Raw genomic sequence first — 12,741 nt, forward strand, 5'->3', positions numbered from 1 at the left:
CAGCATTTCAGAGACCAAGAGGGAGCAATGAAGGCAATTTATCAGAGCTCTTTTATCTAGCACTTTACTTCTCTAGTATTCAAACAGTAAGTCTTTCTGTAAAGACTAGGGATAATACACTGTGTATTTTTAACAGGTTTCCGTGGTGGCAACTTTGACCAGCATCATCGTTTAAGATTGTTGTAAAGAAAGCATACCAGCGTCTATAGGTACAAATGGTGTGCGGATTTAGCACATAAAATGGGAAGCTTGTTTACACAAGTGACTCCACAAACATCGAGAGGCGTCAATCTTCTATATGTAAGGTGTTTAAAAGTTAAAATTTAGAAAATGTCATGGAGGTAAGTTAGCATTGAGCATGGCTAGACTTTCATTAACTTTAGTTTAATCAGAATTTATGTCCTTAATTTGTGGCTTGGGAGAAAACACTTATTCCGAGACGAAAGTTGAGGTCTCGAGGTGTTGCTTTCATGGGCGCTGGCTCGTGACTGATGTCTATGCTGCGTGACAGATAATGATAAAGTTATTTTTTGGGAAGGTGGTTGCACTACCGTCCAGGTGGTCGCCAGGTGGCCATTCGATCATTTACCTAATCTGCCAAATTAGGCTACTAGGGGGAAACACCACAGTGGATCCATTGTCGTCGGGTGGATCAGCCTTATGCACTTGATATTTAATTGGTGAAACAAGAATACAATACATCTTTAAGCATACCATATAAAAGATTGAAAGTGCCATACGAGGTAAAATAAGTATGTGAGGTCTTCGTAGGGTTGGTACTCCTGATAGGCCCAACGCCGATCACACACATCCAGCAACTCTGCCCACGTATCTGGAATGAAAACAAGATGGCGATGCACACCACTCCCCGCAGGGAAAGGACCACAATTAGTCATAATTACTTCCCAAAGCACATCCTGATACATCCAAGCTTTGGATTCACAGACAAGCCATATGATATATGTGAAAATCCAAAGTACTACAGGCAACGAATTAACTGTACCTGAAGAGTTTCTGCAACTACGACTTACTACACGATGAGTACCCCGACGTCAAAAGCGTCAAAGAAAATATCCGGGCGTTTATCTGCTTCTTGTGATATCCAGGAAATCTTGAAGCATGAGAAGGTTTCATGTTCACAATAGTGCCCGGGAATTCCAAACAACAAATTCAAAACAACAGGGGGCAAACTAAACCGGCTTTAAAAGGATGGAAGCAAAGCACGTCCTCTCTTAAAGGCGGTGAGAAAATAACTAACGGGGTCACGAGTTAAAGAGGGGTATGTGGGTGGCTCCACATGTCTCGTGACCAAGCACAGATGCCAATAGTCCCTTGCGTACACAATATTTTAAACTTTACCGGTTTCCAGCTGGCGCTAAGTATTTATCCTAATGTTAAGACCGAAAGTTTGTTTTCTATATGAACAAATATGTTTTCAAGGCAGTTTTAAAATCAAATATGACGGCACCCGCGTGAGGTGCAGTTTGTAAGCGCAGTGGGGCCACCATCTTTCCCAGCCTTTCTAGCACTCATTTGAACAATGTTAGCATATATTTATATATACTATGTAATGTTTATTGATCTTACTCAAGATTGCAGTTGTAATCAGCACAATAAAACAACTTTTTGTTGCCTATATTAGTGAAAGTATGAAACTTCTTATTCCCGAGGTCATGGTTTGAACTGAAATTCATTTTTACCTTGTAATCTTTATCCTTACTGCCATCACAACTGAAACTCCAGTGCTTATTTGATTGTAATTATACATGTTTTGGTCTTAATTCACTCCAAATTGCACTTGAACTACGTTGCGGTTCCTGGTTCCTAAGCGCTCACTCCACACAGTTGTGGGCAGCACACGAGTACACCACGGTTTATGAGGTGCAAAGCTTTATTCCCTTATTGTTTATTTTACTCATTATTTAGATTAACTTTACTTTGTTACTTCAAAATGTTTATTTAATTCATGTCTATTATCCCTTTTTTGCAACCAAATTAACCCCCGAAAAATTACAGATATTTCTGAAGCAGATATGAGCAGGCAGCAAAATGACTCATCGTAGCCAATCTAGTGGAGCTTCACACATATGCCGATGCATTTACAAACTGTTTCCATGAATTCTAGTTGTCATAGTAATGTAATAATGATAAAATTGTTCTAATATGTATACATACTACAAACAGATGCGCTAATTTCACTTATTTCCCTGGCTTTGTGTAAGTCTTATAGCCAGTTTGGAGGGTAAACATATACCAATTGGCAACACTGACAAACAAAATAGAAAAGCGCGAAGAACACCGTAGTTACCATTCACAGCAAAACTGTTGATATTTGAGTCAGGAATCGTTACTTTTTTTTTTAACAAACAACAAATATTTTCAAATTAATATTCATGAATATGTAAAAAATTTATGCAATTCATGACTTTATACTCTTCTTCCCAGCTGGTTCCCATTTTTATATGGGAGTCGCCGTTTCGGATGAGCCGTTTCCATCTATTTCTATCCTGTGCTTCTGCCTCATCAATTCCCTTCTCATGTAGGTCTCCTCTCACACAGTCCTTCCATCTCTTTCTTGGTCTCCCTCTTCTTCTTCTTCCTTGAACCTCCATCCCCATAGTACTCCCAACATGGTCCTCATGTCTCCTCAATAGGTGTCCATACCATCTCAGCCTCTCCTACTGCACTTTCTTTGATAATTCCACCATCCTTAGTCGACCCCCTCATGTAGTCATTTCTGATCCTATCCTCTCCTGTCACCCCAGACATCCACCTAAGCATTCTCATTTCTGCCACATCCATCTTCTTCTGCTCTGTTTCTCTCATGCTTGCTGTTTCTGTACCATACAGCATTGCTGTTCTTACCACCGTCTTGTGAAATTTTCCTTTTAACCAAAGCGGTACACTTTTGTCACAAAGAACTCCAGAGGCCGCTCTCCAGTTGTTCCAGCCTCCCTGTACCGGATGTTTTACATCTTCCATACTTCCTCCAGCGTTAACAAACTATCCCAAATACTTAAACTTATCAACTCTCTTTATTTGTTCTCCACCAACCTGAATACTTTCTCTATTATCCCCCTCAGTGGTGGTCAACATATAGCTATTCTGTCTTAAATCTACTTATTCTCATTCCTCTGTCCTCCAGTACTTGTCTCCATCTTTCCAATTTCATTTCCAGATCTTCCTTGCTCTCTGCGCACAGAACAATATCATCTGAATACAATATGTTCCCTGGTACTGTCTCCCTTACTTCCTCTATTATAACGTCTATCACTATGTTAAAGATAAATGGGCTCAGGGCCGACCCCTGGTGTAATCCTACTCTCACCTCAAAACCCTCTGTCTCCCCAACACTGCTCCTCGCTCTGGTAAATACATCTTTTGTATCAATCGCACGTACTTCTCTGGCACCATCTTCTCCCTCAGACTCCTCCATACCTCTTGTCTCGGGACTCGGTCATAAGCCTTTTCAAGGTTAATGAATACCATATGTAGGTCCCTTTGCCTTCTCCCAAATGGGTAGATTACAGTTTAGTTGGCCAAGCCGTGCAACATTCCTTTTTGCCTGGCCCATAATCACTCCGCCACCGTAAGTAGTTCACGGAGCCGACCCTGCCTGAACATGGCGCGACCTGTAAGCCTTTCAAAACTTTCGCCACAACAAACGGCTGCCATTTTGTTTGTATCCGTCCGCCGATTACCTAGCAGATGAAACCCGTGGCCAACTAAACTGTAGGAGCTCTGTTATTTATTATCAGTTTTTATAAGAATCCTACCAATTCTTGATTTTATGATAGGCCTCTTTTATTCATTTCTACCACCTATACCAAGACGAAACCCTTGCCCAGGCCGCGCAACACCTTCTGCCCGACCCTTAATCCCTCCGCCAAGGTAAGTAGTTCCCTGACTCGACCCTGCCCGACCATGATTCGACCCCAGTATGTTCCTCTGTGTCAGCATATAAACATTCATCATGTCCGCTTCCACGTCGTATCCCGTGCACATGCAATTTGCCGCCGCCATTCCAGTTACTATGCTGGACCTTGTGATTCTTTGCCATAACGAACAATCCCAGCCAGAAAGAAAAGAAGAATCGCGTTCCCCGAAGACTCTGATGATTCCGATTTCCAACTCTAAGCTTGACTTTATTTCGGGGGGGACTCGGGCCGAGCACGGATTTGACGCCTCCCAATATTAAGGTAAGTTAATCGATGTACCTGTAAGGTATGTTCATTTGTTAAGGTTGAAACCAAGTAGGTCATATATAGCAGGTCAGTGTTTTTATTGGCAAGCGGAAGTCAGGGCTGCTCACCGTATCCGAACATTCACGTGCGCTAGCAGTCCACGTGTTCGAACTATGAACTCAGACATGACTTTAATCCTTGTAGTATTCTAGCAAATATTAAGCGTGTTTACATATCCGTAAGAAGTTACCGGTACCAGTCATGTCCGAATGTACAAGTAATGGCGCATGTTAATGAAATTATCGCTAAAATGGTAGCATTACAATGCTTGCTTATAGAACTCGCCACAGGTTAGGGTGGTTCGTTTGGTTAGGTCGCAATCACTGTTTCCATACCATCCTGGGGGTCTTTGCCCCCCGGCCAGGTTACGGCGCGACCTAAGTGTGGTTAGGTTAGTTACTTTGGTTCGGTCGCAATCACTGTTACCATATCATACTGGGGGCTTTGACTCCCGGCCAGGTAAGGGCACGCACCCTAAGTTTGGTTAGGTTGGTTCGTTTGGTTAGGATCAGTTGGCCAGGTAGCACATCTCATGCTTGAACGTTCTCTTAGGCTAACAGCGCATATGTTCGGTCTACGAATGTTGAGAAGGGGGACAGTTTAGTTACTTAGAACGCGCATCTTGTGAACAGAACGTCCACTTTAGTTACCCAGTCAGCACATCTCATCCCGAAGGTCCATTTAGGCTAATAGCCCATATGTTCGGGCTACGAATGTAGAGTAGGGGGACAGTTTAGTTACCTAGGCCACCCATCTCATGAACCGATTAACTAGCAGATGATAACCTTGGCCAACTAAGCTGAGTAGGGGGGACAGTTTAGTTAGCCTGACGGAACGCGGAACGAATGTAGAGTAGGAGGTCATCCACACAGGCATTTCGTGATTTTCCTAGTGTTCACTGTCGTTGTCTGTGTATTCCCCCTCCCCAAAAACCCTGGTTTCCCAATAGGTCCCCCCTTACCGTTTTAAGGAACTTTTACCCATTCTCCTGTGTTCTCCCCCCACCCAAAAACCCCGGTTCCCAATAGGGTCCCCTATTACCGTTTTTATAGGTTTTTGGGTTTTATATTACTACACATCTTTTCGAAACCAGCGCCAAAACAAACGGCCGCCATCTTGTTTGTATTTGTCCGCCGATTATCTAGCAGACGAAACCTGTGGCCAACTAAACTGTAGGTGCTCCCCCCGAATTTCTCCATTAGTTGCTCAGACAAAATATACCATCTGTTGTTCCCTTTCCCTTCATAAATCCCATCTGCTCTTTACCTATTTGTACTTCTTCTCTCAGTCTAGCATCTAGCATCCTTTCCAGTATCTTCAAAGTGTGGGACATCAATTAAATGCCCCTATAATTACCACACTCTTGGACATCGCTGTTTAATTATTTATTTGAATAATTATCTAATGCACACTTCTTTGTCTTCTACCAAAAAATCGTAGTTTCCTTGGATAAGTTGTGGGTGGAAGTCATTGTTTACAATTTTTGTGAAGAAATTGCCCCAGCATCTATGGGTACAGGTGGTGTGCAGATTTAGCACATAGAATGGGAAGTTTATTGACACAAGGGTAGATCTAGGGTACTATTCCGTGGCGGCCTAGACTATGGCAGTTGTGGTTTTTCTATGCAGTTTTACCTCCTGAACAAGAATTTTAAGTAATATTTATTTGCACGACTGTAATTATCCCCTGGGGGACAGTACTAAACACAGCGAAATACATTGGACGGCCCAATCCCTAGTGGATCTTGTATCCGCGGTTACGTCCCTTGGATTCCGTCCAGAACTATTCTGTAGAATTACCGACACAAGCAATTTTACAAACATTGAGATGGCGTCAATCTTCCAAACATTTTTAATTGTAAGTAAAAATTTCTAAAGCGTCATGGGGGTAGTGTGCACTGCGTTGGCCACACGTTTCATTACCCTCTGTTTAAATATTAAAATATGGCCTTAATTTCTAACTTTGGAATAAATACTTACTTCGAAAGGAGAGTAGAGGTCTTGAGCTCCTGCTATCACCACCAACAACTCATGACTGATGACCATCTCCAGTGTCAGGACGTGTTAAAGTACTTTTACAGAGGGTGGGCAAAAACGTGGTAGTCAGTGAGTTGGCCAGTCCAGTCGGTTGTTTACTGTACTTACTTTGAAAGGAGAGTAAAGGTCTCAAGCTCCTGCTCTCACCACCAACTCATGACTGATGCCCATCTCCGGTGTCAGGACGTGTTATATAGTACGTTTTCGGAGGGTGGTTTCACACGCGGGGGAAACTGGATCTGCTAGTCCAGTCGGTTGTTTCCCCTAGGTATCATATTCTCCCTTACACAAAAACCTACACTAACCTTTGCCTAGCACGCCAACCAAAGTCACCCCCCTTAGCATCTACAAGAGAATAGTCATTAGAATCCTACAAGCCCCAGTAATTATCAGATTTATTTGGGCAAATCACGTAAAAAATAAACCAAAAATATGGCCGATTTTGATTGTCAGATTAGGTAGTAGGCTAGGTAGTAGCTAGGTACCTTAGGTTGGTATCCTACTTAGGCTAGGTAACCAAGTAAGCTGCAGATTCAGATAAAGGACTTTTTCTGGGAGTATGGGGTATTAATAAGTAACAAATTTGTCTTAAACATGAAAAATAATGAATCATTTACGAAATGAATTCACAAATGGGCTACAAACGAGTCTGGCAAAGCCTACCAAATCAGGGACAGGCCAAGCCCTGACGAAGGACAGCTTCTACATAGGCTGGTAACCTACCTCACAAACTGGTCAAGCTTTACGAGGTAACACTTCTCGAGCACAATGGACAACGCAAACGTCGTAAAAACGGCTTAGCGGCCTTCTCCAACAGAACAAATACACAGGAGACGAAACATCAGCTGGCGATCTTCGGGCCCGTCATGCCTATCAACCTAACAAAACAGTGACTAACCTTCCGACTCTTCTTCTTCTTCTGTGGCTGATATGACGTGTGTTAACGCTCCGGTTCAGGCTCTAGGTCTATCGTTTGAAGTTTTACCTATGGAACGGCTCATCTTATTGTTTTATTTCCCTTTCTTCTCTGCCTTCAGCTTTTCCCATTTCTATATGGAGTCGCTGTTTCTGGTCAGCCTTCTCCATCTTCCTCTGCCCTTTACATCTTGGTCTCTTAGACCCTTTTCCTTCGTGTCATTCAATAATTTATCTTTCCAGCTGAACTTTGGCCTTCCCCTCCCTCTTCTGCCCTCCACCTCCATGTTCATAGCCCTCTTACATACGTGTTCATCTTCTCTCCTCACAACATGACCAAACCATTTCAGTCCTCTTTCCTGACCTTTTTTTTTAAACTAATACTTTGACTGCCACCCCATGATCAATTCACTTTTATTTTCTTTTAATGACTTATTTATTACTATAATAAATATATAAAAATGAAATCATTGACTTGCACGTCAGTCTGTCCGTGCAGCCCGCTATATTTCTTCCAACTTCAGATGTTTTATGAATTCTGGCGTTAATAAAACGTCAGAACTTTTGAACTATAGGAGATAGCGATTTCGCGATTGGTATATGGATGTCCCACTAAGGATGTCAAATGTGTAGAGTGAGCTCATGACAAAGTTAACATTTAGAGATCAAGCGTTTAATAGGATCTGTTCACTGTCTTCTGTCTTTATTTGCCCCTTTCTGTGTGTGTGTGTGTGTGTGTGTGTGTGTGTGTGTGTGTGTTTTCCAGTTTCTATAGCGTTAGTTTCCGACCTACTTTTGTCAAACAGAATCATTCATAAATTTCCTGTCTGTCTGTAATTTACAGTCATGTCATTTCAGCATTTTACCCCCAATTGCTTGATGTTCAGTGGACATGTAAAGCCGTTTCGTGTTTAGTGGATCTGAACATTGAAAAAGAGATTATAAAACCTTTGGTTAACCAAGATCAAAGAAACCCCTTGGGTAAAATAGTATGGAAAATGCTAATTAAGGGCGAGTAGATATGATGAAGATATGTCAAGGTACTAATTTGAAGGAAGCACTAAAAACATTGCTAATTGAAATGTTTGTAGTATATCTAAATGCGGAAATTAGACAGAATATTAAGTTTGTAACCAGTTGATAGAGACTTGGACAGAATAGCAGAAACAGTATTTAGTTGCTTAATCCAAATCCTTCTCTTACCTGGTATATACTCATTAATTTTATGCCCTTAGAATACTTACAGTCGCCTCTGTCATCATTTTCGTTTTTATAAAAGAAACATATTTCCTCTGATTCAGTTCCCCGGAACATTTCCATTATCCAGACATACCTTACAGACCATAGTCAACCATTCAATCCTACTTTAGCCACTGTGTAGCTGCTTCTCCCGTGTAATCCCATTAACTCCAATTGGCTTTTTCATTTTTCAACCTCTGAATTGCCAGCCTTACGCTCTGCGGATTCTCTCTCACAGGCATTCTGAACCTTATGTTAAACCGTCCAGTAATTGCGTCATTCAGTTTTGTTTCTCCTATTCTAGTCCAGCTGTCCAGGTACGACAAGTAGCCTACAATATGTCTACGCTGAGACTTTATAAGGGAATTTTGGAACTTCAGTAGATAGTAACTCCCAAGGGGGTCGTTATCTAGGATTAATATTTCTTAGGCGTTATTGTCTTGTCTATATGATATTATATACAGTCTTCTACGGTAATCCCAAATGGGCTTGTACTAAACACGCCACAAAGATGGATAGGCCTAGACACCAGATTAAAACCCGGGTGGGGGGAGGGGTCACTATCTTGGAAAGATCTGGAATATTGTATCAAGTTCAAGACGATGCCTCATAAGGCATTTCGGTGAGGACAGCCCATTCCTACCAGTGGGAGCTCATTATTCTACACAATAGGCCTAAGCCCTCATCAGTTCTGCGCAGGAGATCCTCTTAATACCCCCCACCAATAGAAAAGTATCAGAAGAATAAAGTATACCAATTAATTGATGAACCTGTCACCGATACTGGCTGTGCACCTTGATTAATTAAGATGTCCCCAAGGGCCATAACATCGGGGTGCTTGGAACCAGCCAGCACCCAGATAACATTTACCTCGACTGTCCTGGTAACTGATCGCAATATGTCTACAAAGTTCAAATCACTGGTTAATCCGTGTTAGGGATAAAGCATACTCACAACTAAAACCTCTTTTGTTTGTTTGTTTGTATGGTGTTTTTACGTTGGATGGAACTATAGTGTTTATTCAGCAACGGGACCAACGGCTTTACGCGACTTCCGAACCATGTCGAGAGTGAACTTCTATCATCAGAAATACACATCTCTTACATCTCAATGGAATGCCCGAGAATCGAACTCGCGGCCAACGAGGTGGCAGGTAAAGACCATGCCAACCACGCCACTGAGGCGTTGACGTGCCAATGACTTCAAATCTTTGAGTGAGATTACGATAGCATTCTTTTTAAGTCGGTACCAACGAATAATAAATAATCTGCAGGGAGTTTTGTTCTTGCCTACATCTAAACTCTTCGGTGATAGAATTTACACTTGATATTTCAATATAAATTCAATTAAAAACGTGAACACGATATCGCTCTGTAGGCAGCACGATTTCGTCAGCTGAAAGATGTATTGTACCTTTATTACTATTTTTGTGTTCTATCTTCCTATAAGAAAGGGAATAGATGAATTTTACATAAAGGATGCCGCGCTTCCCTCAGTGAATGGTATATCACTCCTACGACCATTAAAATTTTATAATAACGGATTAATGGTTTTCAAAGATGGCTTGTCTACGTGTCACCGCTGAGATGTAAGTGCTAAACATGGCGGAAGTTCAATAGGGGATCAAAGCTATCGTTTATTAATATAATTCGTAGACCGCACGATATAGAAATGGGTGCATATAATACTTTGATCCCTCAGTAGTGGAACATACATCCTGCCTATATGAACTCTCTCTAGAGACTGAGATTTCCAGCCCTGTGATTGGCTTATTAACAGCCAGTCAGGAGCGTCGTAAGGGACTGGGCGAGACATCATATGCACGGTTGATGTGAATCTACTATAGTCGATACAAGACAGGCCTTGGTTTGCGTCCTTAATGTAGGAAACACCTGTTACTTCACACAAGTGTTTTTTGAATAAATTTTCCTCTACAGTTCACGGAACAGTGGTCAAGAGTTTTCAATCCTTGAATAAGATTCTAAGCTATTATTACTTCATAAGATTCAGTCTGCAAGGGATAAAAACTACAGTCCCTGTTGAAGACTACCATGTTTGTATGGGAATTTAAGACGAGAAAGAGGACATGGCAGATTAAAATAACTTAACGCTTTCTACAACAAAGCTTTAGCGTGGAAAAAAAATGATTATTGTTTGTTTGTATGGTGTTTTTACGTTGCATGGAACCAGTGGTTATTCAGCAACGGGACCAACGGCTTTACGTGACTTCCGAACCACGTCGAGAGTGAATTTCTATCACCAGAAATGCATAAAAAATGATTATAACCAAACGCAAAAACAGGGAAATCAATAATAATTTTCTAGAACATTTTCTAAAAGATGATTTGGCGAGACAAACATAAAAAACCTTAAAACTCAGAATATAATGCAACGAAAAATGGGAAATTACAAATGAATTTACCCAATGGTAACTCACGAAAAATACAATGGATAACAATAGTTGTTTACTATATAATTAAACTTGCTAAGGACATGACATACCGATTATTTTGAGCAATCTTGTTGATTACAAATTTTCTAATTTCCTTATCATGAAGCAGTGTCACGAGGCACTTGGCATACTGAACAGAATTTGAATTGAATAGGTCGTCTGAAAAAGCTGGGTCAAAAAATTCAATACTTATTACCCCAGCCCGGGGGTCAACTTTGTGGTCGGCCAATAAAAAAAAAAAAAAAAAAAAAAAAAAAAAATCAAAGGAAAGAGGAAGGTATGTAAATGTAAAAGGTTAAGAAATAACAAATTCTAAAAGATTTCCCAACCTTCTAAGTTGAAAATGACATTTTACAACCTCTTGTAACGTCTTTACAAGACGACGTGCAAATTTTAGCAAGTAATAAAAGTATTTTTTATATATGAATAAATCTATTTTATTTTGTGCCATCATTACAGTTTATACAACAACAACACATGCCAATTTAAATCCGGAACAAATTCCATCCACTAAGGGTTAATTTTTCGGGTGTGGAGAACAGGCACCTCTCATGCATACAAAAATAAAATCTCTACTCAACTTGATTTACAGTTATGGGAAACTGTACAACATACAGCAAGCACTTTCTGTTTTTCACTACATAATAATAGAGACAATATATCTTCTATGTTTTAATCCTTGGGAAATCATACAAAGTGATGATGATACGTCAGGTACAGATATGATAACGACAAGAAAGATGCTTTGAGCAATATAAACTAAATATAAAAGAAAACGGTAGAAAATGTGTGGGTGAATACAGTAAAAATAAATATGATAGAAAATGGGTTGATCAATAGTCATACATAGAAGAAAATGATAGAAAATGGGTGGATCAATTAGTAAAAAACAATAAAAAATGATAGAAAATAGGTGGATCAGTAAAGTAAAAAATTAAAATGGGTGGATCAATAAGTAATAAAAATATAAAATGATAGAAAATACGTGGATCAATAAAGTAAAAAAATTAAAATGGGTGGATCAGTATGTACAAATAAACGAAATTGGTATTAATAAAATTTAAAAAATAAAACCGATAGAAAATGGGTGGATCAATAATGTAAAAATTAAAAAGATATAAAATGGGTGGAACAATAAGGTAAAAATTAAAGATATAAAATGGGTGGATCAATAAGGTAACACTTGACAGCAAATGATAGAAAACAGGTGGATCATAATATAAAAAATAAAATGGCAGAAAATTATGGCAAAGAGGTGACGTTGAAATAAATGATAACACACTTCTATAACGGATGAGAACATTCTGTAGAGAACACTGTTCAGAAGTGCGCGGCGTTTAGCATTTCCGTAATGCTGAGGTGGATATCTGTATAATATACAGAATGAAACTTGATAAATCTTCACAAAGCTGGAAGACAATTCTATTAGCGTCTGAAGGAAGCATGGAAATTATATATATGCTACACATACAGTGCATGAAAGGATGCATTGAAATAATACATACATACATGTATATAATATATATCTAGATCTTTATGCAGCTGGAAGAACGTTTCTAATGTCATATGCCAGGAAGCATTGCATTATATTTTATATATATAATATATATACCCATTACATACATGCTTTATGCTATATATCTAATGCATGAAAGTATGCACAGAACTAATATGTATATGTGTGTGTACGTGTATATTATCTAGATAAAATATAAATATATATATATAGATATATATATATATACATATATATATATATATAGATATTATTTAACCACACTACATATAGGCATATATATATGCCCTTCCATTATCTTAAATAAAAACATACGATTTGTAATAAAAAATGAAATAA

General features: G+C 39.6%; 1 protein-coding gene across 3 annotated transcripts in view; it reads right to left on the reverse strand.

Moving 5' to 3' along the window:
- LOC135217923 (derlin-2-like) overlaps positions 1–7,301 on the reverse strand; it is an 86,806-nt gene extending 79,505 nt beyond the window's left edge. Inside the window, exon 1 of one of the 3 annotated variants that reach the window (XM_064254014.1) lies at positions 7,179–7,301. The gene's annotated coding sequence lies outside the window, so the exon portion shown is untranslated. The other 2 variants (XM_064254013.1, XM_064254015.1) reach the window with 2 other exon arrangements.
- Between the last annotated feature and the right edge of the window lie 5,440 nt (positions 7,302–12,741).

The sequence above is a fragment of the Macrobrachium nipponense genome, chromosome 9, assembly GCF_015104395.2.
Source record: "Macrobrachium nipponense isolate FS-2020 chromosome 9, ASM1510439v2, whole genome shotgun sequence".
NCBI classification, from domain to species: domain Eukaryota; kingdom Metazoa; phylum Arthropoda; class Malacostraca; order Decapoda; family Palaemonidae; genus Macrobrachium; species Macrobrachium nipponense.